The following is a 26,824-nucleotide window of genomic DNA, read 5'->3' as shown; positions in this document are numbered from 1 at the left end:
CGATCACCTTGATAGATTACCCCCTCGCTCGCTCCCTCTCTCTAGACACACACAGTCTGGCACACATCAACCGAGACAGGCTGAGTGTGTGTTTGAGTTTGGGAGCAGTCATGCCTCCAAAGACAGGAGTGATTTATTGAGGTGGTCTGATATGAACAGTTCAGCCTTATACGGAGTCCTGTATGTGTGTGTGCGTGCAACTGTGTGTGTACCTGCATCACCTGGGTCCCTGCTGCTGCGGGCCGCCGGTGTGATGAACCACAGACGATGATCTGCCTGGACAGTCAGTCAGAGGAGCTCCCAGGCTGAAGCACACCTGACCACCTGAGTGGAACGTGATGGATGAGGCAGAGGCTCAGCCTGGCTTCACTGCTTATTTTTGATAGTCAGGTTGGGAACATTTACCAGAAATGAAACGTCTGAGAGTGAAAAATTTGATTACCGTCTGTGGCGCCTCGAAAAAAAGCATTCGCTGAGTCTGTACTTTGTTAATTCACCTTTTACTGCAATTACAGCTGCTGCTTTTGGAGAATGTCTCTCCAGCTACAGGCGAAACATTTTTACACATTTGTCTTTGTAAAATATCCAAACTTGAGGAAGTTTAAAGGTAGACGTCAGTTTTCAAGTCTGGTAGCAGATTACTAATTAGATTAAGTTTGAACTTAGACTAGGCCATTCGAACACATGAATGTACTTTCATCTACACCATTCAATGCAGTTCCAGCCGAATGATTGCAGGGCTGGACAATAAATCGATCACAATATATATCGCAACAGACATGTGATCAATATCAATAGATAATACATCTGACAGAATATTCAAAATTCAGTGCATAGCACATTCACTGAACTCCGATCCAGAACCGCACAGTATTCTGGGAAATGAAGGCAGAGGAGTATCTGTGAGTAGCTAGCACATAAGTGCTTAAAAATACACAATGGTGTGGATATGCAGGAAAGATCATGGCACTAGATTAGCAGTATCTCAGATATTTAAAATAAAAAAAAAGAATCAATAATCACTGATAGACAATTATCGATATAGACGAATATGAAACGCTTATTGTGGTTAGTCTTTCAGAGATATTTTCTAGCCTTAAATGGAGAGTCTTTTGCAGCATCTTCCAGGTTTTCCTTCAGTTCTGTCTTTGCTGGAACCTCTGACCAACTTCTTCACGCCTTCTGAAGAAAATCATGGCCACAGCTTGAAGCTTCCATGTTTTAATGGTGTGTAGATGATGATGTGCAGTTAGCTTTTAGCTACACATCGTGATTTCACAATCAGGTCTGTGGCAGTTTTGGTCTGCTCTGGTCATAGCGACCTCTTCCACACCGTATACCTGAGCTAAGCTGTAATCATGATCTCTTTGTCTTCTTTGGTGAACAGACATCCAGCCAGTTCAGCATTCGCAGATTCTTTTGTGGAATGTAACTCCAAATTATTACTGGAAAATTTGCTTACTTATGAGTTTGTTTGTTTTTTTTCATTCAGCACATCTATAGTATTCTAAACAAAATCCAGCTTAGGAAGCTAAAACAACTTTGCATAACTTAATATTATTGGCTGGTGTTTGCAAAGCAGCCAATCCAGGAGCACCATTCACTTTCCTTGGCACTCATTGGCTGTTGCCTCTAAGAGCGGAAATAAGGAAGCACTGTGTTGTCCTCTGCCAAACGGCTTCCACAAAATAATGCATAATAAGGCATATTTGGTTTTTGAATTATTAAAATAGGAAATTATAAGTCAGCTTGAACAGAGCTCTGTGAAATGTTCAAAGCAGAGAATTTTGTTTTAGTAACTAACCTTGATTTGAACTGAACCTAACAACTTCCTCCTGACTTATCTGCTGTTCTTTGGTCTTCATGATGCTGTTTGTGCACTGATGTTCTCTAATAAACATCAGAGAACTTCCACTTCAAAGTTTCACACTACTTCATGTTGCTCCAGCTGATAAAATTTCAATAAAATACATTGAAGTTTGTGGTGATAACATAATAGAGTAAGAATAACGTACAACAGAGCTCTGTTGGTCAAAGCATCAGTGAAGTAACTCTGGGAAAAGCTGAGGGTTTTTGTATTCTGTTGTTGGATGGCTTAAAAAGATGGATCAGGGCGGTTTGAAGTGAGGGTGTACATAATGGAAAGAGAACAAGACACAAGAGAGATAAAGCATCAAAACAAAACAATAGAGAGCAGAGGAAAATATGTTTACAGCTGAGCAATGTCAGACACAAAGAAAGCAGGCAGAACAAAATTTGAAACTCCAAAGAGATAAAAATGGGCAAGAAGAACTGAGCAGAACAGGACAAAACCGAAGCAGCAGAACAAAGGAAGGAGAGAGCAGACAGAAGGAGAATAGAGCGGAGCATCGGTGTCTCCTGCTGAGCCGGCGTAAGCCTGTAAATGTGATCAGCGTGAATCCGTCCCCTACATCCAGCAGCTGCAGCCTAATGTGTGTTTAGCCTGTTTGGACTCTTCCAGGTGTCTGCTGCCTGCCTCTCCGCCGCTGACAGCTCAGGCTGCCTCTCTGATTTACGGCTCAGTCTGGTGGCTTTCTCGCACAAACCCACCGCTTCTCCGTGTGGTTGACCAGGCATAATCTGTGGGTCCCTGTAATTACCGCTCGGCCCTGTATGTTTGTCTGATATGTCGCCAGTCGACCGCTGCGCTGCCAGTGCCGGTCTGGCCACAGGCGAAGAAAGAGGCTCATTTTCGATTCTCCAACAGCAGTTTTGCTTGAGCCGAACATTTCTGCCGCCTGATCATGCAAGCGAGGCAAGCAAAGCAATTCCTGCACCGCAAGCACCTGTCCCATCTCCTCCAACGACCCCTACATGCATCCACTTTCTTTTGGTCCCTTTTCCTCCTCTTCTCTTTCTTTTATTCCATCACAGGAGCAGGGCAGAGGCTCAGATAGAAAGAGACAGGCCATAAGACAGGGAGATGGAGGCAGGGGGAGATGAAGAAAGGAAGAGACAGCGGGGCTCAGTCCTAATCTGTTGACAAGAGGGGATGTTTGAGGATAAACAGAGGAGAGCTCAGAAAGTAATGACGAAGGAGAAGATGGAGCTTTTTGCCTCAGATAGCAACCCAGCTGGACCATTAATGTTTGATGGTTTAGATTAGCAAAAGATTTACACCTAAACTGGGCTGCAGGGCCGTCTAGAGATCCTCTTATGATATAAAAGTGTTATGTTAAAAGAAACCAGACTTCTTTCAGGTTCCTGAAATGTTCCATCTCTCATCCAAATACTTGACTGACGTCTTCTGGTACCCAAAACACAGCGATTAACCTTCAGGACTTGTAGACTAGCAATCATTCATGGTGATGGAGAAACTTCCCAGACCTACAATCTGTTGGCACCGCTTGATTTAACTAATCCCCTCTGCAGTCGTGTGATTCCTCCCTGAGTCGTCAAACAACAGAAATACTCCCAGATTAGATGGGAAGTGGATAAAGTCAAACACTTTTTCCCTCCATTTACAGCATGTAAAGATTAGAGGATGCTGTCATATTAATGGATTGCAGTTTTGCAACGACACAAAACATGATTTCATCAAATTTTATCTGAGCTGTCTCATAAGAGAAGATTTGTAATTACAGATAGGTAGTTATAGAAAGGATAAGCTTGGCTTTTCCTGGTTTGCTGCAAACGATACAGCCGACCTGCAGGTTGGGCTTGAGGTCAAAACAAGATTTATTAGATAGATATATAAATAACTTTGTTAATCCCCTCAGGGACGCCAATCTCTCCCTGTGCTGCAACATCTTTTTCACCTGTTTCTATGCAGCTCGGTTAGTTGATATGAAAAACAACGTGTAGAGAAGCTTCTCCTCCATTTTCTTATTAACATCTTTTCTGATGCAAAATGCAGCTCATCTCTACACATTTACAGCAAAAATAATGAGACCATTTTAAGGAAAAGTCAGTTTTTCACATAATTTCAACATTTGTAAGCCATTGAAATTTATGAAACATACTTTTTTATGTATTAACGTGGCCTTATTTGCTGGTAAATTGCTTTATCACACAACTTCACAGACTCCCAAAGTGCAAGTTGTAGGTCAGAGATCTGGTGAAACGCGTTGCTCTGCACATAAAGCTGCTTCCTACTCTTTATCTCACCAGATTTCAAGACTCTGAAATTACATTTTAACACTTTCCAACATTTCCCACATTGAACATCCTCAAAGTATGAAATGAAGACAGGTGGTTTTTATTTGTTACCTGTTGTGCAAAAAGCCGAGAGATTAGGATCTAATCCACTTGGTGTTTAGACTTTTCTGTTTAGTTCACGAAGTGAAGACTCACCACGTCGCCCAAAGTATTTGCTCATCTGCTTTGGCATACATGTGAACTTGAGTTTCTCAACTCATTCTTCATCTGTAAGAACGAGTTACTTTAACTTTTCTGGGAAGGTTTTATGGTGCAGAGGATATTCTGTGATAAAAAAAAAAAGAACAAAAGAAAAATAATGTTTGCTTAAGTCTTTGAGTCCAAGTTAAGTTTCTGATCTTCTCTTCTCGTTTTTATTCTTTGCTATTGCTGTACGTTGTCCTGTTGATGTTAGAGAAACCAAGCTAGAGTGTTGGAATAGTTTTAAACATCTGCATCAGACAGCATACAGCTATTGATTTGAAATAGATACACATAACGTTCAAGCTGTGGCTGTAATAAATATTGGAGCCGCCGGCTCCACGTGACGCACAAGGTGGCCTTTTTACACTTCAACACCTGACCACAAACATGTCTGCACACGCCACTGTGTGAAGCCCTTTGGTGCTGTTTTTAAAGTGCTTCATAAATAAAATTAACATTGACTGCAGTCAAGACTCAAAGGCAACTTATTTTGTCATGTAAGAATTGACTTTTCTTGCTGTTTCAATTTTAATTTGACTAAAAGATTAAGTAGACACATTCAGCCATTCATTCACAAACGCCCACAGATATGCACACTGATATGTAGATCTTGAGGTTAAGTGCTTTGCCCTGCAGCTCATCAACTTGTGACAGGAGGAAGCTGGAACAGAACCTACAACCTTCTAATTGCAGGAGAACCTACTGAGCAACAGTTCGCCCTCCCCAACAGATTACAGCAGAGATTTTTGTTTCCCAGAAGCCACCAGGCATTCCCTTACAATGGCTGCCATTATCTAAAGCAAAGAACTGCTGAATTCAGTTAAGCACATTTTTTTAGACCTCATTCTGTACAAAGCTAAAAGTAAGCTTGGGAGGAGCTGTGGGCTTCTTCTGTGTTTTCCTTAAGATCTTACAGAACAGTGTTTGTCCTTAGTCAAGATGCAGGAGCTCACATTTAAGTATTTATTCAACATGTAGTGAATACATATTAGAGAAAAAGAAAAAGCAATTCTAAAACAACAAAAAATTTTCACTACCACTACATTATAAAAACCTAATGAATTCCTGTCTTTGGAGAGTTTCAGCACTGATGAGCATTTTTTGCTCAGGCGGTCTCAGAATAAATCAAAGCCCCAGACCTCAGCTATTAGTGGCTGGCTGTACTTAACGTGCCATGAAAGCAAGAATATCGGGTCGACTGCTTCTGTTGCTCTAATTGGATGGTAAAAAATCTACTTCCACGAAAGAACACTGTACTCTCAAATGAAAATCATTAAAAAGCAGCGCAGCAAGCCCTGTTTAAAAGCAGAGCGGGGGCTCAAACATCGTGACGCCAGGCGGAGCTTTGTGTATTTGTGTGTCTTTTGCTTGATCCCAAAGCCTTGCAGTACCTGACACATCTAATATCCTTATGCTTCGAGATATGTGATGTAAAGTGACAAGAAACAGCAATTAAGATAATAAATAAAGTAAGAGACATAATTATCCGTCACCTAATTCACTAGAAGACACCCAAATCACGGGATAATGGTGAGGAATTCCCCTCTTTGCTCGTCTACCTCTGCTTGTGTGTGCTTCAGTGTTAATGCGTGGGCGGATAGATGAGGCTAAAGAGTATGCAGATTTCAACAAGAGGGCATGGATCATATTAGGACTGACACCCGTCAATCTGGCGGATATGTCAGCTCAAATGGGAGCAGAGCCAAAGACTCGGAGGGAAAGGAAGGAGAAGGAGGACAGGGAGAGATGGAGGAGGAAGAAAAAGGGGCTGATGAGGGCAGAAGCTGAAGAAACAGATGGAGAGAAATTCAGTGTGAAGGAGGAAGAGGGTTAGTTAGGTAGGAGTAAAAATGTCAGAGAAAACAGAAGACGAAGCAAGACGGGGATGAGAAAAGATGGGTTTACAAACTGGTAAGATGAGAAAAGACACAGAAAAAGAGCACAAAGAGGAAAATAAACATCTGAACTGTTGGAACAGGGCAGAATGATGATGCAACACATCTTAAATGAATTTTAAAGAACAACAGACCCTCCAATGTTTTTGTGCTTGTTAACATCTGGCATCATTCTGGCTTTCACCACGACTCTTCACAGGTTTTTTTATTGGTTGGTTTCCGGGACCAAACACGTTTTCATTTTACAGTAACTACGATCTGAGCTTTCCAAAATCTCACTCTTAACATTCTGGTGGGCACTTTTAATCTGGCCAATAAAGATCTAGAAGAACAACAAAAAACAAGACCAATGAAAAAAAAACACAAAGTAGAGAACAAGATACAGCCTTAACATAAATATGTCTAATGACATTACAGAGCACGTAAAATATGTTAAAATTAAATTGGGGTTTGAGGATTGTAGCAATTCAACGGCAGATATAATTTGTTAGTGTTAGTGGAACTAATATATTTAATTAGTGCTTTAGAGTTAGTGTCCAAACCTTTTGGTTTGCTGTGGCCACCACTGCTCAGACCAAAAGGTTCATCCGTCTATAAATCACTTTTTCAGAAAGCTTTCGACTTTTCCATGAACAGAGTCACATCCTGACTCCAGGACAACAAAGGATTTAAAGCCATTTCTGGATCATAGCTGGGTTGAGTCACTGTGGTTCCTGAACTAATCCTGATTATTTTAACCAATTTGTTTTTCACCTGAAATTGGTAGTTGAAAGTTAAAGTGGTTGAAATAGGATAAAGTTCCCAAACACACAGCAACTTGTTTTGGATTGGATGAAGCAGACTGACTTTAAGCTTCTGGAAAACCCTGAACTCAGCTACAATTGAAGGTTTTGAACGGTGCTAAAATACTTAGACCACTCTTCTTTGGATAATTACTATTTTCTATTATAGAGCCAGAATGAAGCTTGATGGTTACAAAAAGCATGAAGTTCAGGTACAAAACGTCCAATTAACTTAATCAGTCAGGTTGTGTGCATTTGAGCCTTTATTCGTAATTTTGAGTATGCCATTTTTAGAAAACAGACACAAAACATTTTTAAAGATAAATTAGCTTTCAGGTTTATGATGAGGATTTAAATGAATCATTAAAGCACAGAATCAAGATGAGAATCATGGCTGAGATGAGTTTATGTAAAATTCTGAGTAGCACAGTAACTAAGGAGAAAGACAGGTGGCTGGTGGGAAGGGGGTGGATGAATAAAACGAGGGCAGCAAAGTGGAGATGATGGTTAAACAAGGATCGTTAAACAAGGTGGAAACAGATGGGGGACACATTAGAGGAATGGAAATAAAGAAGGTTAGGATACGAGAAAGCAGCGATATTTCTGGAGCAGTCAAATCACGTGGGAAGAATACCATCAAAGAAGGGGAAGACAAGAAATGAGAAGGCAGGAATCAGACGAGGATTTTGCAGTGAACAAAAAAACAAATGTAGGAGAGCGGGACAATAAGAAAAGGAGAAGCTGATAAAAAGAGAGAGGAGATGAGATATTGCAAATGCTGAAGGGAGTGCCGAACGGCAGTGAACGAGTAGAAGAACAATGTTGGGGGGGCAGAGATTTATGTTTAGAGAGGGTCGCAGAGAGGGAGCAGAGGGAAACAGCCAGCCCTATTATAGATGGAGCTCTCCTGGGACAGGAGCCTGTAGTTTTCCAGGCATTTCCAGAAGATTTCTGAGGAGCACGCTGCAATGCACAAAATGCCGCCCTCAAAGCGAGTCCTCAGCCCTCCAAGGATAAATAAAGTGGCTCTCCTTTCTCTGTGTGAGTATTCAATAAAAGTGATAAAAGGCTGGAAGTAACCCTTCTCAGCTTTTTTTTTTAAATATATTTTTTGGAAGTGAATGTGAGAAACCAAACCGGCCACCCTCTCCAAGGAGAATCTATCAAAGAAATGCAGACATCAAGCATAAAAGCAGCAAAAAGCATGAAAGCGCTTCCTTTCATACGAGGAAAAATGTCAACGAAAAAGGCCCACGAGATCAAATGAGCCGAGTGTGGATGTAGTTTATGTTTCTGCTTCCCTCAGTGTCTCTCTGTTTCTTTGTCTGCCTGTGTTTTCCCTCAGTCGTCTGTCTGACAGACTCGCGTGTGGAGGTGAGAGAGAACAATTGAATGGGCCTCCCACGTAAAATCCATTCAGAGACATCTTGAGGAATAAGAATGAGAAATTGTCCTGCACAGTGAATTAAATCAATCTAATCCATTACAAGATCACTATCACAAGGTTTTCCCTTTTGTCTTAGCCCTGGATTATGGATGCTGCTGGCTAAGTGTTTGTGTGCGTGTATGTGTGAGTTTGGACCTTATGTAACAGTGTGATGCCGTTTCCCCGCACAATCAATGGAACAATTACTCGTTAAAGTAAGAGCTTAACTCACAGATTGCTCACATTTTAACATTAGCATTTTCAGTAATTGACTACAGGGGTTGTGCATTAGAGGCAGAGCTTTAAAACTGGGTTTTAGGAGCCTTTCCAGATGTTGAAAACTACATTTTATTGAGAAATGTAGAAACTACTTGCGAAGCGTGACGTGTGGAGGATAATGTTTATCCATTTGCATCCAAATAAACTGTAGTTTTTGCTCTTTTTGCATCCGCTTTCAGTGTCAATTCTGGTTTTAGTTTTAGTTGCGGCAAAAAAATCTGTATTACACAGATATTTATGCACAAAGCATACTTGAAGGTGTAGATAATCGATCATGTCATCCTTAGAGAATGAACTGGTTCACTGACACAAAGGTGCATTTCAGAGAAAAACTGTCGTGGCTCTGAGCTGCAGCTGGCTAACAGATATGTTATCCAGTAGATGATTTAGTCACTTCATTCGCTCTCTTTCCAGGTAATAAACTGCTAACGACATTCTTAGCCAATTCTTAACAGGCCTGCAGTCATAAGGTTTATCTGTATCTCCACTGTGATTCCTCCTCCAGAAGCCAAAGCTGCAACTTGCCAGATAATCAAAAGTGACCAAGAGTTGGCTACTTTCAAAAACTTTACTTTTATACTAAATTTAATTACTTTTACTTCTTCGGTAATGTATAATCGACACGTCAAAGATAAGAAGCAAAGATAAATATAGTTTGGAAAAAATACAAACTAGTTTGTAATCCCTTACAAACCCATTTTTCCCCCCCAATTAAAACTAAAGTTTATGTTAATTTCACACCCAACATACTCCATATGAACTTGTTCCACTTTCATGTTACATTTTGCCATCTTTCGAATATTACCAAACTTAATTTCCTTATCTGAAACTAAGCATCTGTAACCAAGTGGCTTTCTTGAGTGGGCATAATGTTGTTTTTTATTTCTTCTTCTTATTGAAGTCTCAGTGGATCTCTCTATCCTTTTAATCTGTTCCTTTGGCAGATTGTAAGCAGTGATAAGAAAGAAGCAGCAGCAATTTTAAAGATGGAGATGGACAAGATGATTACAGATGATGAAAGCTGGGATCCATCACCACCCACTCTGTTTGTGTTTCCAGCCTCCCTCTGTCTGTCTATCTCTCCGTTGCTGCTCGCCCTGCTCTTATGTTTTAATGTAAGTCGATAACTATCAGGAAGTGATAACACCCGGGCGCCGCTTGACTCGCTGAGGCTTGATGAGGAGCAGGAAGAAGAAGAAGAAGCATGGTTTCTGTGAGGTTCAGGGGGGGGTGACAGTATCTCCCCCTTGGTAAAGCCTGTTACGCTCAGTCGCTGGAGAGATAAGCGAAGGTGGCAGCGAAGGGGGCGGTGATGTCACACTGCTTGTCCTCCTGGCGGTAAATGAAGTTGTGGCGTCACAGGTGGAGATTATGTCAGGGGGAAATCTGTCATTGTTCTGGAAAGCAGATTAAACCAAGAGGTGCACCTTTGCTGTTTGTTCTCCCTGCTGTTTGCGACAGGGTGTCGCTGCTGCAAATATTAACTTATCATAGTAGGAGAAATGAAGCTGTTACTAATAATATTAACATGACTACTCAGCCATGACAGCGTGACAGTGAGTCAACTAGGGCCTAGAAACTGAAGCAGCTAATTGAAATTATTTCACGGCTAATTTTATTATTCGTATCTGTGTTTTCCACTGCGAGATGTCAAAATGTCTCCCGACGGAAAGGGCCTAATGCACTCTGGGAAGACTTTCGCAAACACACTTTGTGGATTTCTGTGTGTGAAGCCACAATAAGCTGCGGGGGCCAGAGGAAAATAAAAAGAGTGGGTCTGTTTGCTTCTGATTGAGGCAAACGCATCGGAGGGCAAACGAGGGAGGGAGGTGGGCACGACGGGGTGAGAGGGAAAAAACACAGAGAGGAAGGAAGAGGAGAGCAAGAGAGAGAGAGAGAGAGAGAAAGATAATTTCTTAGCTCTTCTTTTAAATAAGTCTGTTTCTATAGCAACCATCCAACCAGCCACCGGAGAGATGAGGGGAAAGTGGGGGTGCACCGGAGAGACGAGGGAAGGATGGAGGGAGAGAGTTACCATAGCAACGGAGGAAGAGGGAAGAAAATAACTTTAAAAGAGAAACTTGGAAAAAAAAGCAGATAGGAGAAAAGGTATAAAACAAGCAAAGGACAAGTGAAGGGGCAGCGCTCAGAGTTGAGCTGGGAAAAGTTTAATGAGATTTGCTTCGATTTTTTCAGTTTGCCTTATTGGAAGTAGAAAGAGTTGTTTTGGGCCAACTAGCTCGAGTCTTTTCAGTTGAATAATTAGGGTAAGAAATGTTTTTGTTTTACTGACAATACTTTAGAGAAGCACTTTAATAATTCTGCCTTTTGTTCTCAAGTAATGTCTAAATATGGAATAATTGCCTAAAGTCATCGCTCCTAAAATTCGGCAGCAGATTATCGTGTCGTAGAACCACAAAGAGAACTTGAGAACCGACATCAGAATCAAAAGAGGCCAAAAGATCTGGAGGGACGGACTCATGTTACCCTTTTCTGAGAAAACTTACATTTATTCTGCGCTTCAGCCATAAATGTCAGGGGGATTCCAATCAAAAGCGCTCTAATACCCATCTATACCTATATCAGCAATAATGACAGCACCTTTAACAGGAAGGTCCTGGGCATGCATGGCTAAAGGAGTGCTAGGCTAAATATTAACAGGTCAGAACTAAGTTATGAAAAGAAATTAGAAAAAAACACTTCATATTTCCACCATTTGTACTAGTTGTTTTTTACAGAATAGTATTCTTTCTCTTATGTAAATATTTTAACATTGACTTTCTAAGTCACTTACAGCAGGTGATTTTTTTTTTACACGCAGAGCTAATTATTCTGAAAAGTATAAAGACGTTAAATATTCATGTGCTGAATTGGGCTTATGGCTGGTAATTTGAATTCATAACCTGAAGAAATGATGCTAGCGCTTGGAAAACATCATAAATACTTTTAAAGTTTTGCCTAGTGCCACAGCACCACAGTGTCATCTCAGGGCATCCTAACAAAGCAGCCACACATGGCAGGCTAGGAGTGAGACCAGGCTCGCCTCTGTGCAGCAATAACAGCAGGGGCTTAGTGGCACTATACTGTATAAAGCCAGGTGTAGCCTGTGCAATTTTGGGCTGTCACGGATGAAAGATGACCGGCTCAAAACAATTACGGCAATAGCTTTGGTCACGGCTCTGAAGTTATGGCCCTGTAAGTCACACTGTAGGAGGGGTTTAAAGTCAGCTTTTGTAACAAACTTGCAGCTGGACATGTATCTGACAGACAGCAATTCAGGAGCATCTTGCAAGGTTTGTCCTGCTACATCCTACTTTTATGATTGACCCAGCCAGATAAACGGAGCCAGATCGAATATAAAACGGTGCCCTGAAAAGGTAAGACTGGGTTTTGTTGTGAAAAGCTCCAGCTGAGATCGAGGTAAAGCATGAAGAATCCTCGCTTTGGAATTCTAATAAAGAAAATGTCTGTCTGGGTTCTGTCAGCAGAAGCCTTTTTTGTTTGATATGTCCTCCAGCTGTTTTTGTGACTGTGCCAAGTGGAAAGCCTGTAATACTGCTAAGGGGAGGTATCACAAACTTTTATCCTACAAATGTCAAACCTGATGTCACGTCCCTGTTTAGAGGTCCATGTCACTTCCAACAGTAAGGATTTAGGTCTGGTATTCCACATTGATCATCTTTTCAATTGAATACATTTTATTTAGTTAACCCACATTATGAAAAAATATAATTTTAAGGCACTTTAAAAGTCAAACAGGTCTAATTTATCTTTATTATACTTTCGTTTTATTTATATTGTGCCACATTACAAAAAATGTCATTTCAAGGGATTTTATAAGACAAAATATATTGATAGAGCTTCAAATTAAATTAAAACCAAACAAATTAATTTCAAAACTACACAATCATGCAGTCACATTCAGATTTTAAGTACAAATGGTGGATTAGAGGTCAACTATAATTCATTACAATGAAAGTCAGCTAATACCAGTTGGTCTAAAGTCATCCATCTCACTGAACCCGGCCAATTGTGTCAAGTTTTCAAATCTTAAGGAAGAACGTGGCAACAGTGGAGAGAAACAACTTCACTTCAATAGGAAGAAACATTCAGCAGGACCAGTTTAGACCTGAGCCAGATTCTACGCAAACTGCTGAAATGTAGAAAAACACGCAGATGCTTCAGGTCACGGCTACTTTCTGTGGAAAAATAAAATAAACATAAGTCAATTCCAACAGCAGTCTTTCCAATGGCTTTATCCAAGATAAATATATCCAGAAGTATTGGGACAGAAGTAATTTCTATGATAAATAAAAATAAATGCAGAAAGGACAACTGAAAGCAATTCAACTGAGTGAGGTGTACCATATTTGGGAAAGAGAGTAAAATGTGTACTTTAATAGCAGCAAAGACTCCATCAGGGTTTCCATTCCTGCACCGATCCAGGAGTTCTTCAGAGGATGAGAAAAACAAATACAGTGCATGATTATTTGCAGAAATAGACTCATCAGTGACTCTGTCCAGAGAGGCACTGGACGAGGTGCAGCTTCCATTAAAAGATAAAAATGTGGAGGAACAATTCAAAAGGTAGCAGCAACAATAATTGCAGCTAGAGCATATCAGCTGTTAGCAGGCGTAATAAAACAAATAAACTTGTCCTCTGAATGTCTGCATGTATTCATACTGAAGTTTCTATGTGTGGGAGATGTTTACGAAATGAGTCTTCAGAGACATGGAAAATACATAAAGAGCTAACAGCTGTTCCTGCATTCAAGTCCATTAATTACAAGGAACTAACATCACTTTTGTCATTTCTTTACCGTTTCCCCAGCAGTTCTCGAACAGCTCAAAATCTTCCCAAGCAACACGGCGTCTGATATTTAACAAAAGCTAAATTTGGTTTAACAGGTTACTAGTCTACAGCCTGAAGGTCACTGTGCACGTCTCACTGCAAAGCCTCACACTTTAACCGTAATTTTACGCTCCTTCTCCGTTTATGCTCGTGTAAAAATACTAACTTTAAATTGTACTTCTAAAGGCACATAAATCTATTTAATTAAACCTTATCTATTCACAGTAGGCCCCCAAAATTAATTAAAATGTCAAAGTATTTTAAATTAATATCCCTTACGCCACTTGTTAATAAAAAAGTAGTTCTTCTGTTATACTGCTCATAACTGTAAAAGGGAGATAAAGACCAAGGGAGCAGGGGAATATGGCTGTACTCTATAGAGCCTGTGTGAAAGGAGAGATGTGAGCTGCAGCGATAACAGCTCTGGGTATATTGCTGCTTTCTGATTGTCCATTCCCGGCTCTTGACCACACATGACCTCCATCTCTGTGCAGAGTCAGAAATGAGACGCCGAGGGAGGGAGGGAGAGAGGGAGGGAGGGCGAGAGAGAATTGATTGAGAATCCCAAAGTTCACCAGACTGCGAACACAGAGGCCTCAATCTGTTTCCCCAAAAGCACTGAAGCAACAGGATGATCCGAAACTGAACCAGACTCAGGATCCAAATTCTTCAGCCTGGATGCCCACAGGATGTCGAAGTGGAACAATATATATACAGTACAATAGAAAAGCTTTTTTGTATTTTAAGTAGTCTTAAAGGGGCAGCATTATGTATTTTCCAACCACATAGTGCCACTTTATAGCACAATCAATTAACTCGTCTAACTTCATTTGTGATAAAAATATCAAATAAGAAATTAGACTTTGCATATTAATGCCGTCATGCTACATCCGCCCAGGCATTTCCCACAGCTGAATGGTTGCCACAGGAGATTAAAAGGTTTAAATTAAGGCAACACCCCTGGTATGTTTTTTATGACGGAATAGCATTTTAACATGAAGTAATGCTCCAAAAATTATGTTACATAGCAGACACCCTTTAAGAAATAGTTCTTGAAGTTTTCTACAGGTCTTTAAAGAGCTCAAGATAAAATCTGCAGCAAGTGAACTGGATCTGAAAGTCAAGTTCTCATGAAATAGGAGAAAAAAAAATGCAGTAAAGACCTGACACTGGACCAGCGAGACATGAATCATCCTTGCAACCCAGGAACTTCTTGCTGCGAGGCAGAACTGCGACCCACCTCACCGCCCTTACATGGCTTAGCAAACAACAAAACAGTCCTTTGAAAATGGTCAGAAACTGGAGGGAAAACGAGAAGAGCCAGTGTAAGAGTAACATCTTTTGCACGGTGCTATAAGTAGACGCGTTGTTGCTTGCTGTGATTTGATTTGAAAATCAGCTGGACTTTAAAAGGAAGGAAGAGAATCAGGAGAGCCTCTGTTAAAAACAGCAGTAGCATGACACTCACCTCATGAGGCTTCACGTTGCTCATGATGTCTGCACAATATCAACTCACAAAAAGACAGAATGATGCAAAAACAAATGAAGTAAATCCTAATTTAAAGCTGCAGTTCCCTGATTTTTGTTCGTTACCTCCTGTACAGTTGCCCTCACTGTGGTAAGACAAATTTGGGTCTGCATCCACCCTCGTTTTTCATAGTTCACATGTTTTAAATGTTTTAATAATTGCTCTAAATACCTTGTAAAAAGCTTAATGACTTCAGTGGAGCCCCAGTATTCACTTGGGTTAGGAGCCACAACTGCCTGCGAATAACTAAAATACCTGAAAGCTCCTCTATAAATACTTATAGCTGATACTGTTTTAATAGTTCAACCACCAAATATACCTTAATATGCAATAAGTGGAGTCTCTCTTTGCACTAACGCAGAAGCTGACATCCACAGTTGGTAATGAATGATTAAAAAACATTTTAGCCTTTTTTATGGCTGCCTGCATCAGCTCCATGTTTTTAAGTAATGTGCAGTTACTTATGGTGGCCTTTTTTCCTTCCTTTCTAGGTGTTTGAATCCCCCTGGCTGGCTTCTGTCAATACTAAAGCAGCTTGAGGTGCTTTTGAATCATTAAGGTCCTCATTCACTCCATTGATCATTGAATTAAGAGCCTTGTTAGACAGCCATGCACATGTTTCTCAGGGATAACAGGGACTTTTGGTTTTGAAAGTCTGACAGCTCTTCAGGTCAATGCATTATTTAGTTAACATTCATGCAGAAATATTTAATTTTAACATAATTACCCTGCTCAAATTATGGTATCAGTGCAGCAGCTATAATGTTTCCAACTTTGCATTTAGACCTTGACACAAAGATATATATATTATGCTTTGTGTTTTAGAATTAAGAAACAAAAAAGTTCAAAAACACTTCCCTTAACACTACAGTGTGGGTGTAGCGCTTCTCTTTCGCAACCGAATTTGAACTTTTCACACTAAGCTTTCTGTGATTCCGCGATCGTAAAACTGTGTTTTCTTAACAGCCCTGAATATATCTTGAAGATTTGTCCTTTGAAACAGCTCACAGTTGTGCACTATACAAAGCAGGATTAAATTAATGAGGTTTGAAAAAGAAAGATGTTTAGACTATTCCCCAAGCAATTACTTAATCTCTTGTAATTGGTCTCCTTGTTTGAAGTGGAACACACATTTTCTGTGTCCCCATCTTTTCCATCGTGAGCTGAGAGAATACATTTGTAGACAGAAAAGGTCCAAATGTCTTTTGAGAATATCCTAAACATACAAATCCACGCAGCTCAGTCCCAGAACAGTTATGCTATATTTATTCTGATTTAAATTTGATACACTGGATTGCACAAGGCTAATTATTTTTGAGGAAAAACAAGAACAGTTCATTTTTTTCTCGCTAAATTAACATTTTTGGAATGAGCTTTCAGTGCACTCATACATGCCAACAAAAAGCTATTTCTTTTTTTATATATTTTGTCTTGCTCTGCTTTTACGGTCCATCCTTGTGTGGCAAATTAACCACAGCAGATAATGAGGAGCATGTACTGCAGTCTCAACTTGGCCCACACAGATCAGCTGTCTATTTTAAGCTATAGCCAATGGCGACTGAACCATTAGCCTGCAAGTTACTTAGCCAGCAGCCATCTTCAACACTCTGCAATTATCCTATGTAAAAAAAGGCTACAGGAAACACAACAGTTATAAGCTGTGTTGTGCATTAATGACTAAATACAACAATGTTTATGCTCCAGAAATATGGATTTCTAAATAAAAACATTTAGAACAATTTTGTTATCCCACCTGAAAAGCCACTTCCATATGTGATATTATAGCGCCTGCAGTCTGAACGGTCAGGTCGCGTTTTTTCCCAACTTTTACGTCATTGACGTGAGACATGTGTCATAATTCTGCACCAGAACAAGCCAGACGCAGTAAATCAGGATGTAAACAATGACCAAAAATTATGAATTAGGAACTTATGAAAAAAAGTCTGTCAGTAAAGCACATCACGAAAAAATCCCACCACTCTTGGCTCTGATTATGCATCCAAACAGATACAGAAGTTGCAGTCAGTGCTCCACAAAAGACCGTCGCTAGTAGTTGTGCTTTCTTCTTACCAGATTCCATCGCGTTATGTTGTTGTGGCAATACTACCGGCTCCCATTTGATCCATAAATGACCTCATCCGTTATTACATCGGTAAACGACGCTCTGCTGTGTGACTGACGTCAGCGTTCTTCTTCTGTGTCGCTTTGGGGACGTAAACTGTTCACATAGAAGTCTGACATAACCTTTTGGGCTGAAAAAGCCTTGAAACTGCAGTGAAAGTTTCAGCAGAAACACAACCCTAAACTTGTGAAGCTGGGAGAGACATACCCCAAAGGACTTCCAGTAGTGATTGCAGCAGAAGTGGTTCTACAAGTACTGATAGAAATAAAACCATGTATCATAAATCTATATGAAATATTTTGAGTTGTGTGGTTGTTTCATGATAAAATGTAAAACGTTTCAAGAAGTGGAGATACTTTCACTTGCATTTTTGGTATTTATGTAAAGTTGCGTTGAAGAGATTTGAAAGCAGTATGTGACAGTTGAGCTGATTAGCTGTTAGCATCTGTTAGCTCTTTGTTCTGTGTCCCATGTCATGCTCTATTGTGTTCGGTGACAGCTCTCACAGAGACTGTGCTGTTGCTACAAGCTCTTTGTGTAAATCCTCAGGCTGTGTTTGGTGACTCTTTTTTTCCTGACAGTGACAGTTCCCGTAGTCAGCAGCACATTCAGGTCAAGCAACTTGACTCATTTCGTCACATACTCTGCCACAAGTGCTTTTGCTCTCACAACGCTCTGATTAAGTGGTACAATAGTCGCAAATCTGCTGGCGTGTTTTCTGAAGAGTAATTACCAGCTTCTGATAAGCGTTTCTGGGGAAGTTTCCCAGCTCCATGATTTCCACCGAGGCTTTATCTCAATTGAATGTGATTGTCTTTGCCGAATTGGCTCAGCCATGATCCTGGAATCTGGCCTTGTCTCGCACACATGATAAGACAACAGACTGCCTTGTACGCCATCCAGCCAAGAATAACGCTACAAGCTGTAACGATTTACACCATCCATCAGGGTTTCTCCCAAAACTACATGCTTTCTTCATCTCATAGATAAAACTCCAGCTCCCTGGTAATGACTCAGAATTTTTAAAAAGGCTTTTTGGAGTCAGTAACTGGCTGAAGATAAGAAAAGCTTAGGTTTTTCGAAGCACATCGTGTGTTAATAGTCTGGGGGTGAAATGAGGTGTGATGGAACTCTCCCAATGAAATTGCTGTATTGTTGGATAGAGAGCAAAAATACAAGAAAAACTTATCTTGTATCATAATTTAGGACCTCCCTTAAGTTTATAATACTTGTTCTCAACTCCTACGTATGACAGGAAACAATATGTCTGAGATTCTCATAAATGTATAATCATGTCATCTGTTATTCTATTTCCAGAATAATAGATTTTAAATTGATAGAATAATTTACTTAATGTTGTTGAACTGACTTTTTTTTATTCTCTGAGTCTGGCAATAATTAGCCTTGAATGTGGTTAGTGAAATCATTTGGTAAATCACAGTTAACTTATGATTTTTGTGTTTTTACCATATTTTTCAGGTTACCCTCTACTATTGCAAGTTGGTGGAATGGATTTGATTCATTATAGTATTTGTAGATTACTGAAATTAAGTAAAATAATAAACAAATATTGGCATTATTATGATTTACTGAGGTGCATGACTGTATTTCATAGGTTTTTCACCACATGCTAGATGAAATCACAGTATATTTGCACCTGCACACAACATAAACACAGTGATGCAAACCAATCTGCACAGAATTGGGTGGGATGTGATGAAAAATGAGGTTTCCCAGCTTCTTAATGCATCTCCTCTGTGTGTATGTGTGTGTGCAAGTGTGTCCTTTTTTGCCGGATCCCTCCGTTTGTGTTACCATGGGGACGGCATGCTTCCTATATCCCCCCCACCCCCCTCCACACACACACACATCCTGAACCAACACAGACTCACACACACCATCACCACCACCCTCTCTTTTCCCTCTTCTCTTTACTCGCTGGTTTCAGTGTTACCATGGTGAAACATGTCTGTCTCCTCTTTCCCTGCTACCTGTTTCACATCATGCCCCATCTCATGGGTCACTCTCAGCGTCCGCCTGCTGTTTGTGCGCCCTTTGGCTCAGCTCTCTTTGCTTTCTCTTTCTTTGTTTGTTTGCTTGTTTTATGTATCTGTATGACTTTTTGTCTGGCTGTTTTTCCGCCACCAGTCCCTGTCTGTGTTTGCTTTTCTCTGCCGGCTCACTGGCTGTTTGTCTGGCCACCGGGCTTTTCCACCTCTAATCCCTCCTCTCCTCTTTCTGCTCTGCTGCTCTGCTCTGACACCCTCCCACCACCACCACCACCACCATCAGCCTCTTTCCTCTCTGCTTTTCCTTTCTTTCTTTTTTTTTATTCTCCCCCTCCTATTCATTTGTTTGCTCCCACATCAAAACATCATCCAGTGAATGTCACCAGGAACACACAACATTAGAAAAAGAGAAATAAAAGGGAGGGGATTTAGGTAATTTTCACAGACGGCAGCTGTTGCTATGGTGACACAACTTTTGGATTTGAGGCAAGAGCAAGACATGAATGGATGGATGAAAAAAAGGAGAAAATGTGTGAGGGTAAAAAGAGAAGAAAGAAAGTATTCAGCGGGTTTATTTAAAAATCAGGAATTCTTGTTGAAAATGTTGCATGATAATAATAATAGTAGGAAAATCCATTAAGTATTGAAAAGATTCACTGGCAGTCCTTGAAAACCAAGATTACTTTTAAATGTGAGCTAGTTTTCCCCCCTCAAATCTGTACTATTGCAGTAATTAAATGATTTCATCATCATCATGTTGAACTGATAAAGAGCATAAATCATTACAACATTTCCTTCTCAGTGTGTTGAGGCTTGCAGTGTTGTTACTGATAGTTATGGAAATTGTAATGAGTCTAACTCAGATAACGACGTCCATCCCAGACAAAAGCAGTGACATGCAAACTCTGGAACTTGAATTTGTTGCAGATCCAGCTTGTAACAGTGACAAAAACTGTAATCCAGAAATCCTGGCAGGATTCAGATGGACTCCAATTTAGACCAATGTTGTTACTCTGATGCACTCAGATCTCATCGCTCCCAATCAAAATAAAAGTTACACTCTATATCAGAGAGCTGTAAGTCTCATGTTTTCCCACATAATCAGTTTCTGTTTTACCCATGAGAGTTTATCTCTACCTCACCGAGAAGTCACTAAAACTACGCATATCTGAGGGTATTAAAAGGTCGCTCCTATCTAATATATCAAGGGAAGCTAAAGTACCAACATAGAAACTGAGAGAAGACAACTCACTGTTACAAACAATTATTGAAGGCAGAGTATTTGGACAGAAAGGTCATTGATTTGTTGTGATCTGCAGACATCCCTCACTGACAGAAGACATGTAAACAGTAAAAACCGCAGAAAAAAAGCTTATGTGAGAAACTTTATGCTCACAAACAACAGCTATTGTTGCTTGAGTAAGTCACTGCTTGAGTTATCAGGCCTCGTCTTGTAAAATCTGTTTTATGTCCTCACCTTTTAGCTTTAAGGATTTCTTTCCTTTACATTCAAGGTTTTATTTGTTTCACATCCTATGAAAAAATATGTTTCCACTAGAACTTATGTTTGATGGATGTAAAATAAATCCATCCTCTTCACATGTTTTCTTCCACAGAACTTACCCACATTTCTGGTTGCACATCCATTCAGTATATTTCTGCAAATAAATGTCTTCATTTACTGTGAAACATTTCAGATTGTGTGGTAATATATGCTAATTCATCATCATCCCTATGTGGAATTACAAATTTGCTTTTTGACTCTTGTATATGAATTACGTCTTTATGATTGCTCACTCAACTTTAAGATACTGAAGAGGTAGATTGTGATGTTCAGACTTTCAAGCTTTTCAGGTTTTCTGCCTCTAAGATATGATGATATTTGACTTATAAGGCTGTGAGTCAGTCAAATCTAAAGAATGCAAATGATCCCTCCCTCCTAAAGCTTCTTTTTCTTTATTTTAGTTAATCGTTTTTCAAATGCGTTCCCTCAAACCTCCTTTTGGACAGACCCCTCTGTATCCTCCCGCCTTCGTGTTAATGTATTTAGAAAAACCACTTTATTACAGCATGCATTTGAATATTCATAGTAGGCAGGCAGAACGGGTGAGTTGGTGGGGGTGAGGGTGACTGGGGGAGACTAGAGCCTTTGGGTATTGATGCAGAGCTGTGGAATTAGCTCCAAAACTGCTATTGATTCAGGCAGTGAAGACTGGAATATGAAACATGAGCCGGAGAGGAAAAAGGGGCAAAACATCTTATCAATGAAGTCGGAGAATAAAAGAGGGAATATAGGAGAATGAAAAAAGAATGGCAAACCAGATTATCAGACTGCAGAGAATTGAATTAAGGAGGAGAGAGAAGGAGCAAGTGGGTGAGGAAAGAAAAGGAGATTATGAAGCAACGCAGAAGGGGGAGCAAAGGAGACAAAGCAACAAAAGTAACGAAGAGAAAGAACAAGAACAAGAAACTCATGGAGGAGTAAGAGAGGAAGACATGATTAATGAACGAGAAGAATGAAAGAAAAAAAAACCTCAAACAAACAAAAGTGTGAGGGGAGAGGGCTGCTTAAGCCTGGAGACGCTAAACCCTGAACCACTGGACACTGCAAGCTGTTGATAGGAGGACTAAGTTAACAAATGTCAAAGTTTACATTTCATTACAGAAGGCAGGGATGGAGAAGGAGATGAGGAGAGGAAGAGAAGAGGAAGAAGACGAAGAGGGGGAGGGAAGGAGGGAGGAAATGCCATGCATTCCATTAACTGGCCACAAAAAACCACAGAAAACCGAGAGGGGAGGGGAGAATACAGCAGAAAAGAGGGAGATGTACAGGAAACGATGGAGGAGAAGAGGGGAGGGATTAGACCACCATACATCAAGAAAGGTAGCGATAGAAAGGAGGTTAGTGATGGTGGGGGGGGGGGTTCAAGCAGAGGAATGAAGTGCTTGATTCATCACTGCTTCAGCCGTATCCTGACCTTTGAGAATGGAGTTAATGTTAGACAAGGCAGCACTTAACATTCTGGTGGCCTTCATGTTTGTCCTGAAGTCGTCAAAGCAGAGCTCCACATTACAGCCGCCCTTTGTTGATATCAAAATTGCAGGGCTTCACTGCGCTCTTACTGAGCGATAATAAGTTGGCAGAACAGTTTTTCACTTTCTTATCTAGGAAGATAAAGCAGGTTGACAAAAACTCAAACCAATGCTAAAGGTAGGAGTTTTTTCATATCTTGAAAAACTATTAAAAATATGCCAGAAAGTATCACAAAATGTGAACCTTGACAAGTTAGTAGGATTTTTCTCCTTCCCCTGATGGCTGCTGTTGTTTATTATGTGTTTTACAACCTGAAGCTGAAAATAGCCTCACATATCTGTTAATCCTGCAGTTACAATGGGATTTTTTTTTAATCTTGCTTATGTAATTTAAAATAATTTGGGTCTAAATGTAAATAAATTAAAACAGAAGTCCAGTCACTTTTATGAATTATGTGGACTTTATATATATATATATATATATATATATATATATATATATATATATATATCTTTTCCCCCTTTTGCCTCCTACTGCATAGGGGTGAGTAAGTTGCTTCATCTCTTTTTTAATGACCATCTTGAGCTGAAAGTTCAGTGCTTTACACAGAATTAGTGATCGTCAGTAATAGGCTAAGACTTTGTCCTTTTATCAAAATAGACAATTTAAATATTTTTGTTATACCATTCCTACTAATGGGATTCCACAAAAAGTGTCAGAGTGACTGGAGTTTTCTCTGGTTGTATAGAAGCATCAAGTAATGCAGCAATGCCCAGCAATGTGCACTTCTGGTCAGCTGGCTGAAAGGCTACCTTTTGTCTCACTTGCGTGAAAGACAAAGCTGGCTTTTTGGAAAAAAGGCCCAGCTCCTCTGTTATGTCAGAGTCTTTACCCTCCTCCACATCACCAGAGCAACTACATAGTGCAACATGTCATAAAGTAGCATTGTTGGATCAATAGGATGAAAGTGATGTTGCATTTAAACATGTTGAATAAATCGCATCTCTATCTTGCAATGCTCGGGTCGTGAAAATTGCAAACTTGTCCAAAGAAACTGTGGCAGAGTAGATCTGCTGTGTCTCAGAGAAATCCCTTAAAAAATCTAAGCTGAAATAGTTTCTTCAAAACTTTCCAAATCAGATTGCTTTTATTTCATTAACAGTTTCCCTTTTAATTAATCTTTTATCTAGGTTTGTTTTGTTGTTTTATTTGTGCTCAATAATTGTATTTTTCTTAATTAAAACATACATCTCCCTCACTTTAATTGCCTTTTATTTTAAAATTGTTATCTTTGTTCTGACAAACACCAAGTCTTTGATTTGATGATGAATCGTTTGTCAAAGAAAAGGAATCAAATGATCTCAAGAATTTAATCGAAACTGAGCCACTGCTGTGCAGTTAAAACAATTTGAAACAAGTTTCCTAACAACAACAACAGAAGACTTTCATAGAATTAGACAATACCCCAGGCACTGTTTAGTTTTCAAAGATAACAAAAGCTTCTTCGATCCGCGCTACTCACACCTTCCCACTATTAAGTTTCTGTCACTGTACCAAAGCTCTGTGTTCAGTCTTCAAAGATCTTTAACTGGATTCAGTTTGGGACGCAGACTTCCTTCCCTTAAGCTGCAGAGCGTGTGCTTTGCATCATTACGCGACAAAACTATGACATCAAAAGTAGTTTCCTAACATTGGGTGACTCATTTGTTTTAGAAAATGTTGTTAATCTCCTTTTTTTTTGACGATTCCTTCAGGTTGTCACCAATAAGAAATCTAACACATTCTGAAAGACTTTTTCTGTGGATTGCATTGTCCAGTGAAAGCATCGCCCCATCCACTCTGTGGTTTATTTATGAGAGGGCTGCACGCATCTTTCATGCCCTTTGAGCTTGTCTGTCAATAGTTGTATTCCCTTGGTTTTCTCCAATGAAGCCCTTCTTGGTTCAGTGGGCAGAATATGGCATGGAGTCAAACCAACCGTTTAGATTGCTCCGGGTCAGCCTGAAGCTATTTAAATGTCCTGAATGTTTTCTTTTTTTCACTATTTGGACCAACCTTCACTCACTTTTCTTAAATTGATTTCTGCTTAGCAACATATCCTCAAAGAACCTTAGGAGTTATTTGAAAGTTAAGGTTTTGAAAAAATACTGGATCAAGTTTGGTGGTCTTCTACCCTTTGGGATGGGTGACTGTGATTTTAATCAACAGCATCTTCAAATATTGTAGCATCAATAAATATTTGTATTGTTGTTTCACAATAACAAAAACTGCATTATTCTCTTTAAGTTCCAAAATCAGGAAACATGCCCAAATATGAAAGTAACAAAGAAGCACAAAATATGACAATATTTGCAGCCACTTTAGTTCTTAAAATATCCAAAACATCACAAGCAAGAAATAACAAACAAACTCACCAGTTTGCTCAACTTTTGTCTGTCACTGTCACTGAAAAAATACTCAGAAGAAGAGTAAAAGGAAAATGTTTTATGCTTTTGAAGTGAGGACAGGTTGTTTCCTCACGAAGTGAGAATGTATGAATGCTGCTTCTCACGTTTGTTAAAGATGTAAATATATACAAGTTTGTTTCCTTAATTGGAGAAACAGTTTTATTAGGTAATTTGAGTGAATGTAATTAGTTAATTCAGACTAATGACAAACACCAGCACATTTGTCTGAATAACTTTTAGCATGGTAATGTTTCAGGTTTTTCCCTCCATTTCATTTGATCATAGCATTAGCAGTCTTGTGATTTTTCAACAGCGGTCTCTTCCACTGTAGGATTCTCTGTTTCTCTGCGATATTTAATTCACAAACCAACCATGTTGGCATTTTCTATCACCACATGCTGCTAACACCAAAACACCTTTGGAAAAGAAGTGTATGACGGTCACATTCAAACAAAAAAAAAAAAAACTGCTTCTGTTTCATTGCCTTCCAACTGGTTGGTTTAAAATCTGGCCAAATTACAAATGCAACTTAAACCCAATGTATTCATCGATTAAACTCCTTAGCTTTTAGTTTAAATATGTACTGATGCATTGTAATGAAATCCTCATACTCCTAGTTCATTGTTCTTGAAGGCAGTGCTGACGGTGTTTTTGTGGTAATTGAGATCTTGTTGAAACAGCACTGAGCTGCGGTGACCTGAGCTCATCCCCCACATCCACTGTCTTTATGTACACACAGGAAAGCTTTTCCACACTGCAATAACCTGCTCCTACATTCCTCCACAAATCTTCTCTGACCCTGCTTGTCAGCTGCTTTAGTTGTTTTTCTTCTTGTGCTCATAAAAACCCCCAATTTGTTAAAACTCAAACTCTTTTACACAACCGTAGACCAGAGCAAAATGCTTTCCATCCATGCAAAGCTTCACAATCTCCTGGGATGAAATGTTTCGATTTGTATCTCTGTTCAACTAGATATCAAACAAACAAACAAACAAAAAAACTGGCGAGTCTTTTACATCACTGTGGAGGAATTTTGGCCTGTTTTTTTTTTTTTTTTTTTGGAAAAGTCTTTTAATTCAACCATACTGCTTGCATTTCAAATCAGCCTGTTACAGGGAATGCCACAGCATCTCAGTACGCCATAAGTCTAGACTTTGACTATGCTACCCAAAAACTTTCAGTTATTTATTAATTTATTTTAACAAGTTATTAACTGTGTTAACACTCAATTCTCATGTGAACTTTTAAAATGTTGCAAAAGAGGGAAAAAAATTGTGTTGTGTTTCCATCTCCCCTGTAGAAATATACCTAATCTGCAAAAAAAATAAAGAAAGAAATATTAACATTCTTAACTGAGTCAACAACCTAACTCAAAACAATACATTTAAATGTGACTTATTTTAAATTAAATGTCTTTGTTTCAGGAAATTAGCTGCTTTCTGGCCTTTTTTGTTCTTCTTTTCTGTTGCTTTTTAAATTCAAAGTGAGCCTCCTTCAGCGTAAACACTGAACAAGGTTCAGCTGATGTATCTTCCAACAGCGTCCTTGCAGACTTGGTTTGTTGTCTTGTAGCTGCATCGATATCACAGCCGAATCTGCTCAGCAGGAAAAGGAGAACGTGGATGTTTTTCTATCGCTATCACCCTGCAACAATTTCCTCGCAGCATTCGAGCCAAGATGAGTCAGTTTGAGGCTCAGTCAGGCCTTGAACAAATGCCACAGATACACAGCAATCCTGGTTGTAACAGATTTTATTTTACACTCAGAGAAATTGGTCAGAGCCGTGTCAGGGAGAAAAGCTTCTGATTCAGCCAGAGAAGTAAACGGTTTATACGTATTTAAGAGTGTTATGTTTTTAAATTATCTCTGTTTTCTTTAAAAAACTGCTTGTAAGATCTGAAAACAAATGTTAATGCCAAATTTATTTTAGTTTATTTCAAAATCTTACGTTTTGAGCATGATAGAATGTCACCTCAAATTTTACTTAAATTACCATAATCTATGAATAAAAGGTAAAGCATTGTATTAATCTTTAACTTAATATTTTAAACCAGGAATATAGTGCACAGATTTGACTATATTGTGGAT

The 26,824-nt window shown here is 39.5% G+C and overlaps 1 protein-coding gene across 1 annotated transcript in view; it reads left to right on the top strand.

The window, feature by feature from the left end:
- Window positions 1-26,824, top strand: part of kirrel1b (kirre like nephrin family adhesion molecule 1b) — a 103,738-nt gene that overhangs the window by 1,415 nt on the left and 75,499 nt on the right. The gene's annotated exons all lie outside the window — the stretch shown is intronic.

This window comes from Poecilia mexicana, unplaced genomic scaffold (genome assembly GCF_051168715.1).
Source record: "Poecilia mexicana isolate PSO_F unplaced genomic scaffold, ASM5116871v1 scaffold_17, whole genome shotgun sequence".
Lineage (NCBI taxonomy): Eukaryota > Metazoa > Chordata > Actinopteri > Cyprinodontiformes > Poeciliidae > Poecilia > Poecilia mexicana.
This window is presented reverse-complemented; position numbering and strand designations above follow the sequence as displayed.